At 47.8% G+C, this 25,847-nt stretch overlaps 2 pseudogenes; one reads left to right on the forward strand and one right to left on the reverse strand.

The window, feature by feature from the left end:
• Nucleotides 1–11,298: 11,298 nt before the first annotated feature.
• LOC135974644 (olfactory receptor 5F1-like) lies at nucleotides 11,299–12,228 on the reverse strand (annotated as a pseudogene).
• A 1,474-nt stretch (nucleotides 12,229–13,702) lies between these two features.
• Nucleotides 13,703–14,392, forward strand: LOC135974552 (olfactory receptor 4D1-like; annotated as a pseudogene).
• The last annotated feature ends 11,455 nt before the right edge of the window (nucleotides 14,393–25,847 follow it).

Genomic DNA, 25,847 nt, shown 5'->3' on the forward strand with positions numbered 1-25,847 from the left:
TGGGAGTTGTCTTGCTTGTGTGTATGAATCAGGAGTGGCTTCGTTGGAACAAATGGAGTCAGAGAGGTGTAAGATTGGGGTAGGTGAGAGAAGACATCAGTGTAGTTCCATTGACTCTGGTGGCCCTAAAGCAATTTTCAGCATCTGTCAATCTGACCTACTGCCTCCAACGGAACTGTATATCCATTGCCACCAGCTGGGGAATGAACCCATTGTCTTATAAACCACCATTCGTGGCCTAATCACTAAAGGGGGACAAGGAGCCAGACTGTGTTAGCCTGGCTCATGTGTACATTTGGGCATGTGAGTGATGGAGAGACTGGCTAGAAATTACAGGGAGGTTTCTAACCATCAGAGGGGTGAAGTTCTGGAGCAGCCTCCAAATAGAAGTTGTGGGGGGCAAATGACCGAATTCACTTTAAGAGAGAGCTGGACACATGTCTGAGTGGGATTGTATGATGGGGCTCTTTTTGATGGTGGAGGGCAGGGCTCAGCAACCCTGGGTCTCACTTGCAGCGTATGTCTTATGTTTCTAAAAGCTCATGCTTCAGGGTTTCATCTGGCCACTGGCAGGGGTCTGGAAGGGATTCTCCCCCTCCCCAGTGTATTCTGGGAGGGTGTTTTTTTAAATCTCTGAAGCATCGGGGCGGCCCTAGCTGGAGATGGGACATTGGGTGGGATGTGCCAGGACTCTGAGGTGGCACTGAGGCATTCTCTCTCTCTCTCTCTCTCTCTCTCTCTCTCTCTCTCTCAGGTGTTTTGCTGGCTGGTTCTTGCCCACATGCTCAGGGTCCAACTGATCATCATGTGGAGGTCAGGAAGGAATTTTCCTCCTGGTCAGATTGGCAGGGACCTTGGGGGAGGCGGGGTTCACTTTCCTCTGCAGCATGTGCTGCGGGTCACCTGCCAGGATTTTCTGGGTGTATCTCAATCACTTCCCTGCCATTGTGGGGGCCTCAGGCACTGGTGCACCGCAGTCTCTCCTATTCTCTGCCGGTGGCACAGAACCGTCTAGTTTCCTGAGGGCTGTGACACTTTGGTGTAATTTCAGTTGTTGGGTTTGGTGTGCGGGTGCTGGGTGGTGTTGGAGTACAGGAGATTAGACTGGATGATCTTGTCGTTCCTTCTGGCCTTGAACTCTATGACTCTGTGTCTTTACGGATTTGCAGGGCCGGGGGAGAGGAGAAGGGGCCACACAGAAAATAAACACTAGTACAGTCCATAGCATTGCATTAGTACAACTGTCTGTGAGGCCCTGTCCTCCTGGCTGAGGGAGGTGACTCCAGCTCAGATGGAGCCCTTGACCTGTGTAGCTGTGCAGTGTCGCTGTATAAACACCACCCATGGGCAGTGCATTTTATGAGGCCCCTCTGTTCCGCACCTGAGAATCGGAGGCTGTTTCAGTGGCTGTCAGGCACCCTGGTTCTTCAGCTCAAGTTGTAAAAGCTCGTACTTTGGGCCCAAGATGTCTCTGTTTGAGTCCCCCAGATGCCAGCCTAGATTAGATGGTGACCCTCGCATATGTGCAAGTGGCCTGAGAACTTCAGGGGACCTTATTCCTTTACTAATCAGAGGCTGATGTTCCCTACCAAGCTACTGCAGAACAGTAGTGGGAGTGAGACCTAAGACGGGAGGGACTCCCTAGTGAGAGAAGGGGCAGGTTTATTCCTGGATCATCTCAGACATATCCATTCCTAGTCCCTCTGCACCCTGGAGACCGAAGAGGCATGGCATGGGCAGGGGTTTGTATGTTGCTGTCAGCTCAGGTTGGTAGAGTTGGTCAAAGTAACTTGTCATTGGGAAATGGTTTCCTCAACCTGTTCCTGACAGATGCTGCTATGTTTTTAGCTGAGTTAAACAATCTGCCAATGGCTTTGGAAAATATTGTCCAACTCTGCCCTTAACTAGGTTGGCCACTGACGCATTCCCAGAATACCGGACATTCTGGTACTCCTGGGAAAGCTGTGGCCCTGCCCGTGCCTGCGTGGCCAAACCCACCAGTGTGACCTTGCATGCCTCCCTAGTCTGTTATATTGGACAAAACCAAGTCTGGTTTTCTCTCAGTACCAGATGGGACAAGCCACACCAAAAGGGGATTATCTGGCTTAAAACCAAACGAATGGCCATCTACCCTAACCCACCATGCTCACCCCTCCGAACAGCTTCTTCACAGCTTCCTAGATACCTCCTCTACCAGAAATATATTCCAACAAACTGGATCTCCCGCATTCTGTCCCAGAGGCAATGGTGGCGGGAATATTGTCCAACAGTGAACATTGTGGCTTCCTTCTGGAGTAGGGCCTAATGGAATTAAAGGAGTCCTAATGAACTTGCATTTAACACCTCAGGACTCTTAGAAAATCGCATCTCTGGTATTAGACCAACCTCCTGTCTTTTCCCTAGACATGACATCTCCAGGTTACATGACAGACACATTGCCTTAGACAAGTGCACTTGCTTTATAGGTGAAAAGAAGAATTTAGTTCTCCAGGGCTCTCAATTAAGAACCAAACTAACAAGATACTGAAAACAGTCTTTAGAATTTTAAAGGTCCCTAGGGGATTTGGACACAATTATAAAAACAAAGCAGCTTAAGGCAAAGCACACACTAAAGGCAATAGCCCCAGTTTCACTGAGATATGAGTCAAAGCAAGCAAGTTTGAGGAGCTGGGGGATTTCACAGAAGAACCGATCCATCTCATGGTCTCCACAGAAGATTATTGCAAACGTGTTTCCAGTGTGCAGTGCAGAATTGAGAATCCCACTGATCCAGGTACTGGCTGCCATTTGGACACAAGGTCTCCTGTCCTTGATCTCCTTGAAGTCCACCTGTCCTCCATGTCAGGATAGATACATTTTGGCTGCTTGGTTCAACTCTCACCCTGAATTTAAAGGCACTAGTCTACAAAACAAATTTTGTGGACTATCAGCTTTCCTGCTTACTCAGTTTCACTATCTGACAGCTACCCCTCTGAAACAGAAATAAGAAGGGATGCAATAGAGTGTATGGGTTTGAAATTATTGTATTATTGGACAATATTTGCATTCCCCAGTCTTTCTTAAAGCTCAGTTTTCAATTAAGTGTGGTCAGAAATTTTCTGCTTAAATTGTTTTCAAAGGAAAATTGTATTTTCAATTAATCAAATTTTCACAGAACGTCTCAGGTATCCTCAAATATATTTCACTGATACTTCATATATATACATAGGAGAACTGAAAACCCATGCTTTTTTGGGTGGATTTTGGCAGGAAAAAAATCAGTTTTCTCCTATTTTTAGCTGAAAATGTTTGTTTCTCACTTGCCAAAACATGAACAATCAGAGATTTTTGGGAATTCTATGGAAGCCCAAATTTTTATTGATAAAAATAATCTGATAGACTCTAGATGTTTTGTTGACTTGATAGCAAAGGTCTTAAAGAGTTCCAAACATAATTCAAATTTATGTTCTTAAATTAGCCCTGTATATTAATACTCTAACATATTTAATTGAAATGGCAAACTTACTGTGCTGGTCTTTGTGGAATTTTTCCCAGCTTGCGATGCATTTGAGCCTCCAGTGTTAGAAATAATTGGTCCTATCTATCTATCTATCTATCTATCTATCTATCTATCTATCTATCTATCTATCCACCCACTGCCAGGATTGTTTGGTTCTCTCTCATGGCCGCATCACCGTATTATCCAGCTGCCATTGTTGTGTCCCTTCTCTGGATGTCCTGAGTTGCTGTGTCTCTCTGCAGTTCCTAGCAGACAGGGATCTACTCCATAGATGGGCGCTCCCTGCTCCCCTCCTTGGGCAGGCTTGGCTGAGAGGTGATGGACTAAATGGGATGAGGGACTGAAATCCCACCCCCAGCTCTAGAGAGGGCCAGGCAGAGGAAGGAGGAGAGTGGGGTGGGAAGGAAGTGTGGCTCGGGATGGCCAAAGGAGAGAAGCAGGAGAGAATGTCTGGTGTTTGGAGGTGGGACAGAAGGAAGCAGGGGTGGGGGTTTATTCCCTGAGGCTGGGGTCATGTCAGAGGACTGGAGCTGAGCAGAGGAGGGAACTGGTGGACAGAGTGGTTCAACAGGGAAACCTGAGGAAGCTGAGTCAGGAACTCTGGGTGGAGAATTGGCTCTGGCCATGGGAGGGGGAATCTCAGAGAACAGGGCCCAGGAGCGTTTGTGAGGTGGAGCGTTGTGAGAGGGGAGGGAGGGGATTAAGGGTTGGGGGGGTTGTTTGGGGATCTGGATGTCCTGAGTTGCTGTGTCTCTCTGCAGTTCCTAGCAGACAGGGATCTACTCCATAGATGGGCGCTCCCTGCTCCCCTCCTTGGGCAGGCTTGGCTGAGAGGTGATGGACTAAATGGGATGAGGGACTGAAATCCCACCCCCAGCTCTAGAGAGGGCCAGGCAGAGGAAGGAGGAGAGTGGGGTGGGAAGGAAGTGTGGCTCGGGATGGCCAAAGGAGAGAAGCAGGAGAGAATGTCTGGTGTTTGGAGGTGGGACAGAAGGAAGCAGGGGTGGGGGTTTATTCCCTGAGGCTGGGGTCATGTCAGAGGACTGGAGCTGAGCAGAGGAGGGAACTGGTGGACAGAGTGGTTCAGCAGGGAAACCTGAGGAAGCTGAGTCAGGAACTCTGGGTGGAGAATTGGCTCTGGCCATGGGAGGGGGAATCTCAGAGAACAGGGCCCAGGAGCGTTTGTGAGGTGGAGCGTTGTGAGAGGGGAGGGAGGGGATTAAGGGTTGGGGGGGTTGTTTGGGGATCTGGACTGTGTGAGGCAGAGGGAAGGAGACACCTGGGGACTAGAGTAAGAGCGTTCAGGGGGTGGAGGATGTGGCAGAGGCTGGAGTCAAAGCGCCTGAATCTCCTCTCCCTGAAACCAGACATACTCCAGTGTAACACCATGGACTTACCCTGAGATGAGTGATGGGAGAATCAGCCCCTTGAGTCCAGTGGGGTTACTCCTGATTTACACCAGGAAGGGGGAGAGAGAAATCAGTTGATTGCAGTGAAGTATTTCTAACTTTTCTTACAGTTGGTGCATTTTGGTGCTGATTTATTGTGCACAGCTAAAACCGGGGCTCAGATCCTCACATGAGGGACTCCAAAGCTCAGCAGAGTGCAGTCCACCCACTGGCCCTTGGGCGGAAATAAAGTGACAACGTTATCAGCCACAGTTTTTAGTTCTCAGTTAGCCGCGTCAGCCTTTGAAGTGGTTGGAGTCGCGCCAAACAGATTGCACTGTGCATGTGCCTGGTGAAAGGAGGAGCTGGTTGCAAGCTGTTTCCAACTCGCAGCCCCATAGCTGCTGAAAGGAGAATGTTCTGGCCAAAAAACCCAGGCCCTGTGAGTTAAAATCTCACTCTGGACAGAAATCTGTGACTAAAAGCAGGTGAGATCTGCCTCTGTTGAAGGGTTTCTAATCTTGGGGAACTGTCCCTTGAGCACAGCCGAATATTGAGAAGGTGCTGAAACTATTTTTGAAATGAAAATAAATAACCCATGCACACGCTCACTGGGAGGCAGGATTATTGGCGGTGGAAGAGTTGGTGGGAAAGGGAGAGAGGAGTTTTTGGGGCCTTGAGAGGAGGGGTGATTATGGGAAGGAGGATAAATGAGGAGGGTGGATAGGAGATGTGTTGCGTGTGAGGAGATGGAGAGGCGTTGGGCACTGGGAAGGGGAACATGAGGGTGAGTGACAGCAGCCTGGGGAAAATGGGGACAGGGACACTTGACAATCCCACATTCCCATCCCATTTCTTTGCCAGTACCTGGGGGTTTCCAACCTATGTATGGGGGTCCAATCCTCCCTGCTACCCTCACGTGATCTTGGGCGCTTTGTCCTCTTCTGGGGGGGTTAATCTGTCTCCCCAATCCCTTCCCCATGTGTGCTGGGTCTAGGGCAGCACCACCCCTTGGGGTGTGAAGCTGAGAAGAGGCACATGTGGAGCGTGCACCAACACCACCATTAAACCCTGCTGGCACTGGGGTGGCTGGTACAAATGCAGCAGTTCACACCTCTCTGAGCACTTGTTTCAGGCTGTACCATCTCCTGGATGGATTCTCACTCAGCTCAGAATAGCTCATTAAGATGAACAGGCCATTTCACTGAGCCTCCTAGGTGGCAGATGGATGCATCCAGTTTTGTGCTGCACTTATGGAGAGGTTCTGGGGGTGGATGTGAGGGGAACCCACACAGGCACAGAATACAGCTCCTGTCCAGAAAAAACATGGTGGTTCTGAAAAGAGCCTTTTGCTTCTCTCGTCATCCATATCCACTGCTATCTACAGTGGATACCCAATGGGCGTCCCCTGGGGTTTGTAGAAATAAATATGTGTTTTCTGCACAGACGTGTGACCTACAATAGCTAAGAGCCCAGTGGCACCAGAACCTCAGCTGGCCTGGAATCGCCTGTTCCTTCATTAACAAATCACACAATTAGCTCTGGGGGAGCAGAGATTCTTTTTCTCCTGCTTTGCAGCAGCAGCTCCTGGGATGCAGCCATGAGAGGAACCCACAGCTCATGCTGCCCCAGCTGCTTGAAGTTGGTACCTAGAGGGAAAGACTAAAAACTAAGGGCCAAGTCCTGAGATGGTGTAAATTGATACAGTTTCACTGAGTTCGGCAAGCTAGGGCTATTTACATCAATGGTGAATCCGACCCATTAACATCCAGGGAGCTACTTCAATTTACACCAGGTGAGGATCTGGCCCATGACACAGGTTCAAATTCATATTCTTTGCCCGTGTAACTGAACTGAAGATGAGTCAAAAATTCCTAACCAGTCTGCACATTCCTAGCTCTTTGTCCTTTAGGATTAATTACATGTGTAATTTCTAATGGTGATGGAGCGATTCATTCCCACTGGGGACAGAACTTGGGAGGAAATCACCATTGCTAAGATTTTCTCAATCTGATCTTCAGCTCCTATGAATAGGATGAATGGCCCAACTTTTCTTTCTTCCTTTCTTCCTTCCTTTCTCTGCAATTTTTTTCTGACAGTAGGCAATAGTAAATCAAAAGACTCCTTTGGCCTCTCAGAGTTGGTAAGACAACTCCCACCTGTTTATGCTCTCTGTATGTGTGTATATATATCTCCTCAATATTTATTCCACTCTGTATGCATCCGAAGAAGTGGGCTGTAGTCCACGAAAGCTTATGCTCTAATAAATTTGTTAGTCTCTCAGGTGCCACAAGTACTCCTGTTCTTTTTACGGATACAGACTAACACGGCTGCTACTCTGATTCCCACTGGGGACAGAGCTTGGGAGGAAATCACCATTGCTAAGATTTTCTCTATCTGATCTTCAACTCTTATGAATGGGATGAATGGCCCAACTTATACTGGCACTAGAAAAGGTTCAGAAAAGGGCAACTAAAATGATTAGGGGTTTGGAACGGGTCCCATATGAGGAGAGATTAAAGAAAAGAGGAGACTAAGGGGGGATATGATAGCGGTATATAAAATCATGAGTGATGTTGAGAAATTGGATAAGGAAAAGTTATTTACTTAGTCCCATAATACAAAAACTAGGGGTCACTAAATGAAATTAATGGGCAGCAGGTTTAAAACAAATAAAAGGAAGTTCTTCTTCATGCAGCGCACAGTCAACTTGTGGAACTCCTTCCCTGAGGATGTTGTGAAGGCTAGGACTATAACAGCGTTTAAAAGAGAACTGGATAAATTCATGGAGGTTAAGTCCATTAATGGCTATTAGCCAGGATGGGTAAGGAATGGTGTCCCTAGCCTCTGTTTGTCAGAGGGTGGAGATGGATGGCAGGAGAGAGATCACTTGATCATTGCGTGTTAGGTTCACTCCCTCTGGGGCACTTGGCATTGGCCACTGTCGGTAGACAGGACACTGGGCTAGATGGACCTTTGGTCTGACCCGGTTCGGCCGTTCTTATGTTCTTATGTTATAACTTTTCTTTCTTCCTTTCTTCCTTCCTTTCTCTGCAATTTTTTTCTTTTTTTTTTCTGACAGTAGATAATAGTAAAACAAAAGACTCCTTTGGCTGCAGATGCAATGCTGCATGGTGTTTTTAACATATTGAATTCACTTTGGTTGCAGGTATGTCAGAGAGAGTGAATAGCTGTGAAGGGTCAGCCTCCTAAATGGTGTCAATTGGTATCATTCTACTGAAGGCAATGGACCAGATTCCCAGCTAGCTTAAATAGCCATTGCTTCACTGAAACCAATGGAGTCAGATCCCCAACTGGTGTGAATAGGTCATAGCTCCATAGGAGTCAATGGGGCCAGATCCCCAGATAATGTAAATCACCGTAGCTCCATTGAAGGCAATGGAGTTGCACTAATTTACACCAGCTGTGCATTTGGCCTGTTATCAAGACATTGAATTGGTGTTAAAGTTTCTATCTTGAGTGTCCTGGTCGCCACCAAGCTCAGACCCTGCCGGTTCATTGTATGGCTCTCCAGGGCCCACACACAGAGACAGGAAATCCATCCATAGGCAGAGCTGACTTGGGACATTTCTGCTCAGAGCCCTGAAGGTGATGGGAGAGCATTCCTGCTGTATTTTCAGCTGTGATGTGACCATGGCTAGCTGGCACTACCTCTTCCAGGGGCGGTGAGCCAATGGGTATTGTCCCTATGTGTTGGATTCTCCGGCCTGCGCTGTATGGGAGGGCAGAGGAGAGGTGACTTGGTTACAGTAAAAGTACCTTCCTGGGGAGAAAATATCTGGTACTAAATGGCTCTTTAAGCTAGGAGAGAAAGGAAGAACAAGAACCAATGGCTGGAAGCTGAAGCCAGACAGTCAAATGAGAAATTCGGCATCAATGTTTACCAGTGAGGGTGATCAACCACTGGGACAAATTCCCAAAGGAAGTCTCCATCACTTGATGTCTTCCAATCCAGACTGGAGGCCCTTCGGGAAGATGCTTTAGCTACACACAAGTTATTTGGCTCAATACAGGGGGAACCAGATATCATTTAATGGCCAGTGATATACAGGTCAGACAGGAGGCTCTAATCAAAAGGTCCTTTCTAGGCTTAAAACCTATGAAGCTCCAAGTCTGTTTACACAGGTCCTGGAATGCAGCTGTTTGACTCCTAATTTGCATCTAATGTTTAACTCCTATTTGTTTTTTGTCTTTTCTATCACATCTGAAAGAGATGTCAGGATGTCAGATCTTGGGATTTGTGTGGCAGATTATTTGATAAGAGCTTTAAACTACAAAGTGTAAATGCAATGACAAGAAAGAGTAGGTTGCACAGAACTCAGTCTCCATGTGCTGATTGCCATGGTTTGGCTGCCTAATGAGCAGCTCAAAAGATTCACTGGAGTTTTATTCATCCAAAAGGAATTTGAAGATAAAACAGGAACCAAGGGAAGAAAAACAAATCTGGTTTCTGTGAGACAAGACAAGTGTCATCTCTTACAACCGGATTTACCTTCAAGAGGACAATTGTAATGTGGGACCAGGACACACCCATTTGGACAGGTGCAACTGGTGACACAAAGCTGGAATAAAAAGGAGAATGATTGTGGTTCATTATGACTTGGCATGTCAAAAGAGCATGAGGGAGTTAGGAACACCATTAACCTGGGGGATCTAATTCTGACCCACTGACTCCAATGAGTGATACCGATTTACAGCAGCTGGGGATCTGGCCAATTGAGTCCAGTGGAGCTACATGTGATTCACATTAGCTACTGATTGGGGTCATTGACTCCAATGGAGCTACAGACAATTCACCCCAGCTGTGGGTCTGACCCATAAACTATAAGGCCAGAAAGGAGTATTCAGCACATTTAGTCTGACATATTGTCGGCCAGGGAACCTTTCCCATGGTTCCTGCATTGTGCCCAACTCCGCGTGTTAAAATGATAACATTCGGTTCTGGAGGTTGACATTAAGAAAGGACCAGAGACAAAGAGACAAAACTAGAAGTATTGGATACAACCATCAGGTCTAAAACACCCCCACTAAATGAACCAATGCAGTCACATCCAGGATTCTCCTTCGGGAATATTGCTATAGCCACAGGGACCATGTCACACACCTAACCGGTCACTGATGTACAAGTGCCCATTGGCAAACACTCCCCAGAGTTACAGTCACAGTAACCTTGCAATACGTCCACCCAGAGAGTCATTATGGGCATTGGATGGGACAAACAATCAGCTGTTTGGGGCAGGAACCTTCTTTTAATTCTGTCTGTACAGCACCTAGCACAATAGGGCTCTGGTCCATGACTCTGGTTCACAGGGCTCCAGCAATACCAATAATAAATAATAAAAGATTAAATAATTGATTCTCAATTATCAGCTACCCATAGTTATTAGTCATTAAGTCCTCTCTGGATGTGCTATCCATGCTGAGAGTAAAAATTATTTCACCCAACCATTTTTCCAAGGAACAAGGGTTTTTTTCACCAAATCAGAAATGTTTCCAGGAAAATGACATTTTTGTTGACAATTTCCAGTTTTCAATCGAAACCGCAGAAACTTAACATTTTTCAATTTTTGGAAAAAATGTCTGTTTAAACAATTCTGTTTTCAAAAACAACATTTTTTTTATTGTAAAAGGTTTTTAACCAAAATTTTTACCCAACAGCAAATCCTTTTACCAAAAACTGAAACATTTGTCCCAAAATGCTTTTTGAAACTGAAGTTTTTTATGAATCATTGGATATTTTTATTATAACATAATATTGTTACGAACTGCTGTTTTTGAAAAAAATGATTTTGTGGGGTTTGGTTTTTGTTGCAAAAACCAAACCAAACAAAAAACACCAAACAATTCTTGTGGAATTTTTTTTTTTTTTTTTTTACAAAACAAAGTTTTTATTTATTTATTTATTTATTTGTTTCCTGTAAAAATAATTGGTATTTTTCAACCAGTTCTGAGATTTCTGCAGTTAGCAAAACAGCTTCATAACAGGAGATGATACACATAAACTATGGATATACCACTCTGGGATCCTTGGCAAGCATCTTGGACTGAGGTTTTCCAGCTACAAATTTCAACAACTGAAAACTGGAAAATAGTCAGACAAAAAAAAAAAAAAAACCTTTCAGCTTTGGCATCTGGAATAACAATCCCTTGTATATAAACATACACACAGAGTTTTCCCCTCAACTGGGTGTGGAACTAAGGAATCCTGACTCTCACATCCCCATGCTTTACCCATTAGATTCCACACCCCTCCCAGAGCTGGAATAGTACCCAGGAGTCCTGACTTCCAGCCCCCCAAATCTAACCTACTAGGCTCCGCTCCACTCCCAGAGCCAGACATAGAACCAAGGATTCCTGGCTCCCAAGCAACTGCAACTTCCCTTCACCTGCCTAGCTCCAAGCCAGGGCTTTTTGGAGTGCCCCTTTCACCTCCTTCTTCCTCAGTGTAGATAATGGGGTTGAGCATGGGGGTGACGATGCCATAGAGCACGGGCTGTGCCCGGTCCTGATGCTGTGGGTAGGTGGAGTTGAGGTGAATGTAGGTGAAGATAATGGTGCCAAAGTAGAGGCTGACCATGACCAGGTGGGAGGTGCAGGTGGAGAAGGCCTTGAGGTGCCCTTCCCTTGTGTGGATCCTGAGGACGGCCAGCACAATGTACACGTAGGACACTAGGGTCCCAAGCAAGGAGTCCAGGATCACGTCACCACTCAGGCGAAGGTGATAGCCTGGTTGGCCCAAGTATTGGAGCAGGAGAGCTGAAAGAGTGGGAGGATGTCACAGAAGAAGTGTCGGAGGACGTTGCCCTGGCAGAAGGACAGGATGGACATCAGGGATGAGTGCACAGCCGAGTTGGTCAAGCCCATGACCCAGGCTGCTCCAGCCAGCAGGGTGCATGCCCGCCAGCTCCTGAACGTGCCATAGTGCAGATGGTGACAGATGGCAACATAGCGGTCATAGGCCATGACCCCCAGCAGCAGGCACTCTATCCCCCCGAAGGAGATGAAGAAGAACATCTGACAGAGGCGGAAAGCCCATGAGATGGACTTGTCCTGTGACAGGTAATTGGCCAACATCTTGGGCATGGTGGAACTGGTAGAGCCAATGTCCACCACTGAGAAGTTGCCCAGGAGTGTGTGGAGCCTGGAGTCCAGGCTGATCAGCGGTAAGATGAGCATGTTGCCCATCAGGGCCACCAGGTAGATGGCTGTGAAGACCCCAAAGAAGGTGAGCTGCTCCTGCAGGTTGCTGGAGAGACCAAGGAGGATGAATTTGGTCACCGAGGTGCTGTTCTCCCCCCTCATCGGCTCCAGGAGGTCCATCTCCTACAATCAGAGGAAGGGCAGAGGTGTGATAAGTGGGTCAACAAATTCACCCTCTTTGTGAGCTCACTGTAAAAAGCATATGAAAGTTTTTAAGCTGTCACAACGACCTACAATAACAATAACACCTACTCCAACTGAATCCCAAACCCCACCCGAGATGAAATGGGATCGAACTTCAACAACAGCTTCTACGACAACAACTGTCAAAACTCTAATCATAGAATCGTAGAACTGAAAGGGACCTTGAGAGGTCATTTAGTCCAGTCCCCTGCACTCATGGCAGGACTAAGTATTATCTAGAATATCCCTGACAGGTGTTTGTCTAACCTGCTCTTAAAAGTCTCCAATGATGAAGATTCCACAACCTCCCTAGGTAATTTATTCCAGTGCTTAACCATGCTGACAAGTTTTTCATAATGTCCAAGGAAAACTGCCCTTGCTGCAGTTTAAGCCCATTGCTTCTTTTCCTATCATCATAGGTTAAGAAGAACAATTCTTCTCCCTCCTCCTTGTAACAACTTTTTATGTACTTGAACACTGTTGTCATGTCCCCTCTCAATCTTCTCTTCTCCAGACTAAACAAATCCCATTTTTTTTCAATCTTCCCTCATAGGTCATGCCCTTCCAGCATGACTGTGAACCACTGATAATCACTCAGTGACAGTGAACATCTCAGCTTGAGTGCATGGATGGAAATCTTTATGTGGTCAGTTTTCCAGTGCTGGTGCTTAAATGTAAGTACCAGAATTTGTAGGCACCAAACTACAGCAAATTGCTTCCAGAGGTGCTGAGCACTGACTCCTCCCTGATCAGTCAGTCAGAGTCACCCTCTTCAGTGGATGAGCCACTACAGAGGGACAACGTTCCTCACTGTGTTCATGGGGGTTACAGGTGCTACACATCTCTGATAGCCAGTCCAAGAATCCAAATCCATGAAATCTGTGGTTCTCAAGCTTTTCCATTCCAATACCCCTCCCTTCTAGCAAGGATCTAACTGGGATCTCCCTCCCATTCAGCAATGTCGGTAGGTAGGTTTAGTCATCGTGACCTCCTAGCAGCCCCTTGTTGACAACCCCTGGACTCTGAGAATCTCTGGCTATATGTACGCCTGCAACCCACATCCTTCCCATCCCAGAATCTCTAGGCCCCAAGAGGACTCTATGGACCTTTGGAAGACTGCACCATCCAGGCTGCATGTAGATGAATGCAGACTGTGACTAGCGAGAGCCTCTTTTGGTGAGCAGACCACTCCTCTTCTCTCACAAGCACCCCATGGTTGCAGCTCCTCACTGATGGAGTTCCTAGGGTCGGCTGAAGCAGGGTTTCCCTGCAGCAGAACTGAGAACACAATGTTGAATTTAGAAAACTAAAGAAATTTCCAAATCCAATGTCTTTGTGAAGGTGGAGTTAACATTGATTTAATATCAGTAAATTTCTATTTTTTTTTCCTGGTAGATTTTAAGAACACAAAATGGAAGAGCAGAACGTCACCACCCCAGTGACAGAATTTGTCCTCTTGGGCCTCCCCCAGAATCCTGAGTTGCAGTGCTTCCTCTTTGTGGTTTTCCTCATAGTTTACGTGAACGCCTGGCTGGGAATCTTCATCATCGTCACCGTGATCACCAACCACCGACTCCACACCCCCATGTACTTCCTGAACTTGGCTTTCCTGGATGTCAGTGAATTATCAGTAAATGCTCCAAATATGCAGGTCTCCTTTCCCAGTGTAAAACCATCTTCTTCAGTGAGTGCATCCTCCAGATGTGCTTCTACCACTTAATTTGTTTTGTGGGAATGGTGATTGATCGGTATGTGGCCATCTATAAACCACTGCGGTACTTGAGTATCATGAACCAGGATGTGTGCATGGGGCTAGTGGCGCTGGCATGGCTGGGTGGATTGGCTCACTGCTGTTCAGCTTGGACTGTTCCTCCAGCTACCGTTCTGTGGTCCAAATGTCCTGGATAATTTCTACTGTGATGTCCCACATGTCATCAAACTGGCCTGCACTGACACCCACATGGTAGAACTGTGGATGGTCTTCAGTGGTGGAGTGCTGCTCATAATAGTATTAATTGTTCTGCTTATTTCCTACACCATCATCTTAGTGAAGATCAGGACACACATCACAGAAGGGAAATGCAAGGCTCTGTCCAAATGAGGAGCCCAGATTTCCATGGTATGTTTACACTTCATACCGAGCATCTTCAACTATGTTGAGTGATTTTTAAGTGTCTAAAAGCCAAAGTCCATTGTGAATCTAGCCCTAAGATCCATACCTCTTTAAAATCAGCTTCCGTCACACAGATCGCGGTGTAGCAAAACCTAATGTGTCATGGGGGGCATCTGCATTGCCTTTCCTCCAAGCTCTCTGCATAAATACTGATACCTCACCTGTAACGATTGTACTTGAGCACCTCACGATCCTTAAAGCATTTAACCTCACCACACTCCTGCAAAGTAGGGAAATTATGTTACGCTATTTCAGAGACGGGGAACCGAAGCAGGGAGGCTGGGATATTCAAAGGATCCAGGGGGGCTCAGTCATCAAACTCCCAGTGAAGTTCTATGGGAATTGGGCACCTATTTTCCTCTCTCTTGAAAATCCCAGAATGCGGGGTGTGGGGGGTGAGTTACCCATGGTCACAGAGGACGCCCACAGCAGGACAGAAATGAAATCCATCTCCCCACAGCCTCAACTTTTTCTTCTGTCAAAAGTTTTCACAAAAGAAAAAGTTGAGTCTGCGGGGACATGGATTTCATTTCTGCCCTGCTCACTGTCAAAAAAGAGGTTTTGATGGAATCAAAACATTTGATGGGAAAATGGCTTTTTTGATGAAAATTTGTGATGTTACATCAGAAAATTTCAAACTAAAATGAAACTTTTGCTTTCTTTTGGGTGTTTGCAGTGTTGTAGCCATGTTGGTCCCAGGATATGAAAGAGACAAGGTGGGTGAGGTAATATCTTTCATTGGACCAACTTCTGTTGGTGAAGGAAAGAAACTCTATGGGCCTCAAAAGCTTGTCTCTTTTACCAACAGAAAGTCGTCCAATAACAGATATTAGCTCACCCGCCTTGTCTGGCTCATTTTATTTGGATTTATGTCTTAAACTTCATAGCCAGGAGTTCACATTTGTTACTGGCTTGGTGAAATCTAATAATAGAGCATACCACCAGTGTGGGGTGTCCGCTCTGTTTTTGACAGCCTGCCCTGAGGCTGGCACTTATGGTTGTGAGCCAGGGTGACACCTCCATATAAGTGAAAAAAAACCAATCAGTGTAAATCAGACTGTGTCCTTGAGTGTAAATGGGCCAGTTCCCCAGCTGGCAGAAGTGGTTGCATCTTACTACAGGGCTTCCATCAGTTGGGGCTTTGGCACTGAGAATCGCTAGTCAAAATTATCCTAAGAATGATTTCAATTAATGAGGATAAAAAATGCAATTATAGACAGAGGTTGCAAAGATTGCTTTCTAAACTGGCTTTTTTATTGATAATAGATAAATAACATCTTCTAAAAAATCCCTTACCTTAGCACATTTTCCAGATCTTAAATTTCAAGAAAAATAAAAGAACATGTAACTTTCCTAAATAGATTTAGATTTTGTTTTTTTCAGACTTACTCCTTTTTTCTCCCTAAGAAAAAAAATTAGATAAAAAGAAAAACACATTTATGAAATTTTACTACAAGAGAAAAAAAGTTCCTTTCAAAAATTTGAAAATAGAAATATTTTTGTAAATATTCAAAAATATTGTGATTCTTTTTTCTTTCCCAACGAGTGCTATATTTCTAAAGTTTAAGTACTAATGAGGCTCTTCTACACTGAAAAATATTTCAGTAAAAATGGGTACTTCTTCCTGAACAGATCTATACTCCCTGTGTATCAGAATTGGATTTTCAGATCCAGAAATAAACTACAACTCTCTATAGTCCTGTAAGATCTCCTGAACCAACACTACTTTGACAGAAGAGTGAAAAGCTAGTTCTGACAGTATTTTTTTTAAATAATATTCTCAATGAATTTCAGATCAGTTACACCTATATATAATGAATGAAGTCAACAGGAATATAAAAAATAAAAGGAATGGTATTCAACATAGGTGAGTGGGGACAGAGAGTGAAGGGGAGGGGTTGCACTGGGGTCAGCGAGGGCAGGATATGAAGGGTACATGACTGCACAGGGTCTAAAAGGCATGTGGTTGTAGGGGGTCACCGAGGGCAGATGTTGAAATGTAAGAGGATGCCCAGGGTTTAAGATGAGCAGAGAGCTATAAGGACGCCTCACTCTCTTTCCCTTGCCCAATGACTATCCAGTGCCATCATGAAAGACTGTGAATTGCCACTATGAATTGCGAAGTATAGTCTTCGACCTGGGTGATAGTGAGTATTGCTCTACTGCGTGTCAGCCAGGGGGTCACCTGTAGGGTTATCATCCATCCGGATTCCCCCGGACATGTCCGGCTTTTTTCAGTTAAAAATAGCGTCCGGGGGGAATTTGTCAATGTCCGGACTTCCCCCGCCCCCCATGCAGAGCATGCGGGGCTTACAGGGCAGCCGGCTGGATGGTGCCACTCGCACGGGGCTCCGGCAGCCAAAGCCCTTTCTTCACTTCCCCCCTCCTCTCCCCTGCAACTTGACACCACTCCCCTCCTCTCTCTCCCTCCCTCCCCCCCTCCCTGCATTCACAGATCGCCGGCCGTCGCCTCGGCCTCCGGCAGTCTGGAGCTCCGACCCTGCTCCCCTCCCCCGCTGCCGAGCGCGCTGCTCTGCAGCACAGTAAGGGGGCCGGGGGTCAGAGAAGCGGCAGGGAGGTTCTGGGGGGGGGGTAGTCAAGAGACAGGGAGCAGGGGGAGGGTTGGATGGGTCAGGAGTTCGGGGGGGGGCTGTCTGGAGGTTGGGGGGTGTAAGGTTTTGGGCAGAGTACAGGTGGGGGGGGTCTCAGGAGGGGGCAGTTAGGGGACAAGGAGCGGGGATGGTGTTTGGGAGTTCTGGGGGGGGCTGTCAGGGGGCAGGAGTGGGGAGAGGGATCGGAGCAGTCAGGGGACAAGGAGCAGAGGGGTTTAGATGGGTCGGGAGTTTTGGGGGGGGCTGTCAGGGGTTGGGGAATGGTGGGATGGGGCGTGGGAGTCCCAGGGGTCTGTCTGGGGGTAGGGGTATGGATAAGGGTTGGGGCAGTCAGGGGACAGGTAGGGGGTAGAGTCCTAGGGGGCCAGTTAGGATGTGGGAAAGGTCTCAGGAGGGGGCAGTCAGGGGACAAGGAGCAGGGAGGCTTAGGTAGGGGGTGGAGTCCTGGGGGGCAGTTAGGGGCAGGGGTCCCAGGAGGGGGCAGTCAGGGGACAAGGCGTGGGGGGGAGGGTTGGGGGTTCTGAGGGGGCAGGAAGTGGGAGGGAGTGGAAGGGGCAGGGGCGGTACTAGGGCAGGACAGGGGCGGGGCTCCTCCTGTCCTCCTTTTTGATTGTTGAAATATGGTAACCCTAGTCACCTGAGATGTTGGAGACCCAAGCTCAAGTTCCTTCTCTATTGACTGTTTAATTATTTATTTAAAAGTTGAACATCTTCAACAGGAGAGACTGAGAAGAACTCAACCCAGACTATCCCATAGTCCAATGTCAGGGATGTTTTCCTGTAATGGGGGAGACCAACATTCAATTTCTTTATCCTCATCAGATGACAGCTGTGGCGAATGAATCCAGGTTTCTTACATCTTTGGTGAATGCCCTGACCACTGGGTAAGGCTCATGAGGGAGCACACTACCACTACCATCATGGTGTTCACCTTCTGTGGCTTTGAGAATCTTTACTTGGCTTTTTGAAAACTGTCTGAAAGTCTAAACAATTTTTTTCAGGATGATACAGAATGAAACACTTTGCCTTGACATTACCAATGCATTGGCTCATTTCAACGTCAACATTTCTTTGACTTTTTAATCACTAAAAATTGTTTTAAAAATGTTATTTTCAATTTGACCTGAAACTAAACATTAGTTTAAATTCTTTTAAAATAGCCAGTGAACCCAAAAAAGTCCATTATTCAGCCAACTCTACCCATAATGACTTGGCCAGTCAGAACCTAACAGATTAGATCTCTATTCTATTCTATTCTATTCTATTCTATTCTAAGCACTAAAAAAGATCCCATCCCTGTTGTTGCTGAAGTGCCTGATAAAATGAGGAAGAAGGATGTTCTAAATGAGATGTTATACGTCGTTGATACATTAAGTCCACAGGTGCCTGCTGAGTGTCAGTGTTGAAGTTTCAGGTCTCTGATTGTATATTGGCTGCTGACTCCTAAAGCAAACCAACTTTGATCTTTTAATCATATCTCGCCAAAAAGTTGAAGTCTTTCAGTAGAGTTCTTGGACAATATATGTCAAAGGTGCACATGAGGGATCCAAAAATACAAGTATCCCCTGTTTTAATCATTGTGTTTGCTCCCCACCTAGAATTGACATGGAACCAAGAAGCCCTGAATATTTCTCCCCTGCTCTAACTCCTGGCTTAGCTCTTCCATCTCAGTGCCAGAACCAAAATCCAGCAGTCATGGGATTTCATCTGCTTTGGAGACGAGTCAAATGTCCAGTTCTTCCTCTCTTTCCTTAATAGCCTCCTTGCGCCATCTCAGCACAGGAAGGAATTTTCAAAGCCTCTAATGTTTGCATGGCTAGAATAAACACATAAAGAGACTGAAATACTCTATGAAGTTTTTAATGACTCGTCTTATGAAAGAATCCCCAAGTCTCAAAAGCAGCAACTATCTTGATCGGGGGTGGGCAAACTAGGACCCCCCCCCCCCGTTTTTATCCGGTCGGCGAAGGGGGACGAGGGTCTGGCCTCACTCCGCCGTGGAAGGTGTGCCGGGGGTCTGGCCGCGCTCCGCCAGGCGCTCCGGCCGGGGAAGTGGGGCTGGGGTTTTGGCCACGCTGCGCCCGGGACTCCGGCCGGGAGAGCGGGTCCGGGGGTCTGGTCGCGCTCCGGCCGGTGTAGCCCCACAAAATGCTCCCCTCCCGTTTTGCTACTGGGAGCGGTTTCTGCCACGCAGCGTAGCAGTTTGGTAAACGCTCCCGGTCTGCTTCCTCGGGGGGGGGGGATGGTTGCAAAACGGGAGGGATGGGGTTGTGGTGGAAAACACTCCCGGTCTGCTTCCTCTGGGAGGATGGTTGCGAAACGGGAGGGATGGGGTTGTGGTGGAAAACACTCCCGGTCTGCTTCCTCTGGGAGGATGGTTGCGAAACGGGAGGGATGGGGTTGTGGTGGAAAACACTCCCAGTCTGCTTCCTCCTGGCTAATGTGCCAAATTGATCTGTTGCATGATTGAGGCATACTGTTTTACTTTTTTGTGTGTGAATCCGTGAAAAGGGAGGTAAGGTTTGGGGGAACGGAGCATGCCCCTGAGCCCAAGGTGAGACCACAGTGGCCCCTTTTCATTTTTTCCACTGGCTTCTCCTTGCTTAATTCCAATGACTGGGCTGCTCATGCACCTGTCACTGGTCCAGGGATGGTTGCAAAACGGGAGGGATGGGGTTGTGGTGGAAAACACTCCCGGTCTGCTTCCTCTGGGAGGATGGTTGCGAAACGGGAGGGATGGGGTTGTGGTGGAAAACACTCCCGGTCTGCTTCCTCTGGGAGGATGGTTGCGAAACGGGAGGGATGGGGTTGTGGTGGAAAACACTCCCGGTCTGCTTCCTCTGGGAGGATGGTTGCGAAACGGGAGGGATGGGGTTGTGGTGGAAAACACTCCCGGTCTGCTTCCTCTGGGAGGATGGTTGCGAAACGGGAGGGATGGGGTTGTGGTGGAAAACACTCCCGGTCTGCTTCCTCCTGGCTAATGTGCCAAATTGATCTGTTGCATGATTGAGGCATACTGTTTTACTTTTTTGTGTGTGAATCCGTGAAAAGGGAGGTAAGGTTTGGGGGAACGGCGCATGCCCCCGAGCCCAAGGTGAAACCACAGTGGCCCCTTTTCATTTTTTCCACTGGCTTCTCCTTGCTTAGTTCCAATGACTGGGCTGCTCATGCACCTGTCACTGGTCCAGGGATGGTTGCAAAACGGGAGGGATGGGGTTGTGGTGGAAAACACTCCCGGTCTGCTTCCTCTGGGGGATGGTTGTGAAACGGGAGTGATGGGGTTGTGGTGGAAAACACTCCCGGTCTGCTTCCTCTGGGGGGATGGTTGCAAAACGGGAGGGATGGGGTTGTGGTGGAAAACACTCCCGGTCTGCTTCCTCTGGGGGGGATGGTTGCAAAACGGGAGGGATGGGGTTGTGGTGGAAAACACTCCCGGTCTGCTTCCTCTGGGGGGGATGGTTGCAAAACGGGAGGGATGGGGTTGTGGTGGAAAACACTCCCGGTCTGCTTCCTCTGGGAGGATGGTTGCGAAACGGGAGGGATGGGGTTTGTGGTTGAAAACACTCACCGTCTGCTTCCTCCTGGCTAATGTGCCAAATTGATCTATTGCATGATTGAGGCATGCTGTTTCACTTTTTTTTGTGTGAATCCGTGAAAAGGGATTTTTTTTACTTTACTCTTCCAATTTGCATCATATACAAAGCAATTTTGGGGGCCACTTCCATTAAAAAAAAGTTGCAATACTCTAGTAACATGTATTTGGAAATGTAAAAAATAACCAGTGAAATACATTCAAAAATTAATTTGTAATAATTTGAAAATACACTAAATCCAACATTTGAAAACATTAAATGCTTTAATGGGATGTAGACATTTGCAGTTACATAATGGGCTCTCACTGGGTGATGGTGATGGTTGGTGCAAAAGGGCTGTCGCTGCCTGGGGGTGGTCTACAAGGACCCCTAGGTCCTTCTCCTCTTCCGTTACTTCTAACCAATGCGTCCCCATCTTGTAACTAAAATTGTTGTTAGTCATCCCCAAATGCATCACCTTACACTTTTCACTATTAAATTTCATCTTATTTCTGACACTCCAATTCACAAGCTCATTCATGTCTCCCTGCAGAATATCCCTATCCTCTTCCGAATTTACAACGCCTCCCACCTTCGTATCATCCGCAAACTTTATCAGCCCACCCCTGCAATCGGTTCCGAGGTCAGTTATAAGTAGATTGAATAAAATGGGTCCCAAAACTGAACCTTGAGGCACTCCACTAGTAACCTCCCTCCAACCTGACAGTTCACCCTTCAATACGACCCGCTGCAGTCTCCCCATTAACCAATTCCTTATCCACCTCTGGATTTTCATATCAATCACCATGTTTTTCAGTTTAACCAATAATTCCTCATGGGGTACAGTATCAAACGCTTTACTGAAATCCAGGTATATTAGGTCCACCGCATTTCCCTTATCTAATAAGTCCGTTACTTTCTCAAAGAAGGAGATCAGATTCGTTTGGCACGATCTGCCCTTCGTAAAACCATGTTGTAATTTATCACAATTGCCATTAACCTCCAGGTCCTCAACTAGTTTCTCTTTCAGAATTTTCTCTAGCACCTTGCACACTACAGATGTTAAACTAACAGGCCTATAGTTACCCGGATCACTTTTTTTCCCTTTCTTGAAAATAGGAACCACATTAGCGATTCTCCAGTCTAACGGGACCACCCCCGAGTTTACAGATTCATTAAATATTATCGCTAATGGGCCTGCTATTTCCCGCGCCAATTACTTGAATATTCTCGGATGAAGATCGTCCGGTCCTCCCGACTTAGCCCCATTAAGGTGTTCGAGTTTTGTTTCTACCTCGGATACGGTAATCCCCCATCCTGAATGCCCCTCTGTAATGGTGCTAGTAACCCTAATACCTTCATTGGCCTCATTAAACACCAATGCAAAATATTCATTGAGATATTGCGCCATGCCTAGATTATCTTTAATATCCTCCCTGGCAATAGTCTTCAGTGGTTCCACTTCTTCTTTCTTTGCTTTCTTCCTATTTATATGGCTGTAAAACCTCTTACTATTGCTTTTAATTCCCCTCGCTAGGTCCAACTCTACACGGCCTTTGGCCTTTCTCACTCTATGTCTACATTCTCTGACTTCACTAAGGTAAGTTTCCTTGCTGATCACTCCCCTCTTCCAGTCTTTGTACGCTTTCTGTTTTTTCCTAATCGCCCCTTTGAGTCGGTCGCTCATCCAGCTCAGTCTAAATCTCTTGCTTAGTAATCTTTTTCCCTTTTTTGGGATACAGGCCTCTGACAGCTCATGCATCTTTAACTTGAAGTAATCCCAGGCTTCTTCTGCCTTTAGATCCATTAATATGTTTGCCCAATCCACTTCCCTTACCAGTCCCCTTAATTTGTTAAAATTGGCCTTTTTAAAATTATAAACCCTAGTCTTTGACTTAATTCTGTTACTCCTTCCATTTAGTTTAAACCGAATTAGCTCATGATCACTGGAGCCCAAATTGTCCCCTACTACCACTTCCTCAACGAGGTCCTCACTACTTACCAGAATCAAATCTAAAATGCCCCCCCCCTCGTGGGTTCAGCTACCATTTGATGAAGGAATTGATCAGCAAGCACATCTAGGAACATCTGAGCCCTATTATTGCTACTAGCGTTTGTTCCCCAATCTATATCCGGGAAGTTAAAGTCCCCCATAATTATACAGTTTCTATTAGTATTTACTTCTCTAAACACATTAAATAGTTCCTTATCCATATCCTGGGTCGATCCCGGCGGTCTATAGCACACCCCAAGCACTATCCCCGGAGAGGCTCTAGTAGTCCTTTTACCCAGTGTGAGTATTGCCCAGATGGACTCTGTGTTATCTATTCCATCGACTATTATTTCTTTACAGCTTATTTCACTATTGACATACAATGCCCCCCCCCACCTTTACCTTTGTCCCGGTCTTTCCTAAACAGCGCATACCCCTCCATACCTGTGTTCCAGTCGTGACTGCCAGCCTGGCTGATTGCACCCCCAAGGGCCGGAGTTATCCTGCCCCAGGACAAGCTGTGGCTGCGCTGCCGGCTCAGCCTGGCAGACACAGTCACCTCCCATCAGGGCCGGGTATTGTGGCTGGGGGTTAGGGTGTGGGAGAGTAGGTGGGTCTGGGGGGGTGCTGTGCAGTGAGGGGTGGGAAGATCTGTGTGTGTTGGGGCACTGGGAAGTGTGCAGGGGTCTGGGTGGGGCACTGTGCAGTTGTGGCAGTGGGGCGGTGGGGGGCACTGGGCAGTGAGGGAATCTGCAGGGGGGCTCTGGGCGGGGAGGGGCAGGGCACTGTGCAGTTGTCGGAGGTCTGTGGGGGGTCTACAGCTAGGGGGCACTGGGCAGTGAGAGGATCTGGGGGGGTTCAGAGTGGTCTGTGGGAGGGCACTGGGCATGGGGGTTTGTGGGGGTCTTTTCACGTATTCACACACAAAAACGTGAAACAGTGCGCCTCAATTGACCAATAGAGATCAATTTGGCACATTAGCCAGGAGGAAGCAGACCGTGAGTGTTTTTGACCACAAATCCCTCCTAATTCGCAACCCCATGGACCAGTGACAGGTGCATGAGCAGACAAGTCATTGGAAATAAGGAAGGCGGAAGCCAGTGGAAAAAATGGAAGGGGTCACTCTGGTATGACCTTGGGCTCAGGGGCATGCTAGCCAGGAGGAAGCAGATCGATGAAAGGGGCCACTCTGGTCTCACCTTGGGCTCAGGGGCATGCTCCGTACCCCCAAAGCTTACCTCCCTTTTCACGGACTCACACACAAATACGTGAAACAGCGCGCCTCAATCGTACAATAGATCAATTTGTCACATTAGCCAGGAGGAAGCAGATCGACCAAAGGGGCCACTCTGGTATCACCCTTGGGGTCATGGGCCCGCCCCGAAGGGGAAGAAGCATGATGGGAGCACAGGGCCGGGATGGCCAGTGTGCGTCTGGCAGCTCCCGGTTTGTAAACAGTGCCATTGTACTGGGCTAGGTGGAGCAGGATTGTTCCTGCCGTGCCATGACCCATCTCCCATTGCCCCCGGCCAGCCCGTCGCTCTGAGGACTCTGCCCCCCATGCCCCATGTCCCCATTTCCCCCCTGGGGGACCACAAATATGTTTAGCACCAGGCCCACAAAAAGTTAATCCATCCCTTTGTGGGGTGCAGGCTCTGGGATGGAGTTGGGGTGCAGGAGGGTTGCAGGCTATAGGTAGTTTGGGTAGTTTGAGTGAGGGGTGCAGGCTCTGACCTGGGGCATGGGATTGGGGTACAGGAGGGGGTGCAGACATGTGGGCTCTGGGAGGGAGTTAGCAACTCAGCACGTTATATAAGAGAAATGAACTGCAGTGATTTCATATAGGCATAGAAACTGATAGAAGACACTTTTACATATTCAAAATGTGAGAGGCAGAGTTGGAGGGAGGGGGTGTCTGTACAATATTTCACCGCATTCAGTCTCCTGGCTGGATCAGTAACGTAGCCGTGTACAGGGCTGCCCAGAGGATTCAGGGGGCCTGGGTCAAAGCAATTTTGGGGGCCCCTTCCATAAAAACAGTTGCAATACTATAGTAACATGTATTTTGAAATGTAAAAAATAACCAGTGACATACATTCAAAAATTAATTTGTAATAATTTGAAAATACACGAAATACATTATTTAAAAACATTCAATGCTTTAATGGGATGTATACATTTGCAATTACATAATGGGCTGTTGCTGGGTGATGGTGATGGTTAGGATGGGGTCGGGGGGGGGGCCCACACCTTACCATGGCGCTTACCCCCTCTCCTGGAGCCTCAGTGTGCTGCGACCAGGAGTGGCCCCGGACCGCGTTGGAGCCACCGCGCTGCAGTGCGCCAGGGCCGCTCCCGGACGCGGCACGCTGAGACACCGGGGGAAGACAGAGGCGGGGGCAGCCTCCGACATATTCGTGGGGGCCCCTGCAGAAAATTGCCCCACTTGGCCCCCCCCGTCTGGGCGGCCCTGGCCCTGCAACACTTGTATAGGATAGAGAGGAGCTGCGTTGATTAATCTTTGACAGGCTAGGAATTGGAGGCCTGTGCCTTTAAGACCCCAGCCCCAGGAACCCGCCCCCTGCTCCGAGGCTGACATGCAGCGTCCCTGTGAGAACAACAAAAACAGCCTCTGCCCCCCCCACACCCCTAGATTAGCGAGCACAGTGTGTGGCTCATCCCACGGGGTCACTGTTCCCCCCCCTCCCCCTCCCTAAACGGGGGTTTTGTACCCGCACGGGGTCTGGCAGTGTCACCCCTCCCCCGCTTAACCCCGGCTCTCACCCCCCACCACCGATTTTTGCCCTTCAGCCCCTCTTCTGCCGCTAGCTACAGTAGCTTGAACCCCCCAGGCCAGTACAATTCTGCCCCCTGCTCAGACCCTGACAGCCCCCCCGCTGCGATTTGCCCCCTTAATACTTTTAAACCCCCCCAAAGAGGAGGGAGCAAATCGTTAGCAGAAGTAAGGGCAGAGAGAGGGCAGAGAGAGGGCAGTGGCTACAACGAAGGTTACTGAGCATGCTCAGTTGGACTGAGCATGCTCAGTACACCCAAAATAGCAAAACGGGAGCAGAGCATTTTGTGGGGCTACACCGGCGCTGCAACCGGTGGAGCGGGGTCCGGCGCTCCGGCCCGGAGAGCGGGGACAGGGGGCTGGCCACTCTCGGCCTGGCGTTCCGGCTGGGAGAGCGGGGTCGGGGGTCTGG

This window comes from Chrysemys picta, chromosome 12 (assembly GCF_011386835.1).
Source record: "Chrysemys picta bellii isolate R12L10 chromosome 12, ASM1138683v2, whole genome shotgun sequence".
Taxonomy (NCBI): Eukaryota; Metazoa; Chordata; order Testudines; family Emydidae; genus Chrysemys; species Chrysemys picta.